We start from the raw sequence: 270 nt of genomic DNA on the forward strand, positions 1-270 counted from the left end.
CTCTGTGTGTGAGGTGATGACGAAGTTTATCCATTCTCTGAGTGCAGTGGTGCTGCCCTCCTGCAGCACCCTGATTCCTGTTCTAGGCTCTGGGTGCTGCGCAGCCTCCAGAGACCCTCCAGTCTCCCAGTGTCCTACTGGGGGCTGCTGTGGTGTGTGGCTGGCTGCCTGCAGGAGTGAAGTGGTTCTGGCAGGGTTGGAGCCTCTCTTTGCGGGGGGCTCCATCCTCACTGAGATGAGGGATAATGTCTGATCACATGCTGCTACCTG

The 270-nt window shown here is 58.1% G+C and overlaps 1 non-coding gene across 1 annotated transcript; it reads left to right on the forward strand.

The window, feature by feature from the left end:
* Positions 1-8: 8 nt before the first annotated feature.
* On the forward strand, positions 9-257 carry LOC118453145. Its single transcript, XR_004843094.1, has one exon. It is a non-coding gene; the product is annotated as a small nucleolar RNA SNORD17 (small nucleolar RNA).
* Positions 258-270: the final 13 nt, after the last annotated feature.

This window comes from Egretta garzetta, unplaced genomic scaffold (assembly GCF_000687185.1).
Source record: "Egretta garzetta isolate BGI_Z169 unplaced genomic scaffold, ASM68718v1 C8002864, whole genome shotgun sequence".
Taxonomy (NCBI): Eukaryota; Metazoa; Chordata; class Aves; order Pelecaniformes; family Ardeidae; genus Egretta; species Egretta garzetta.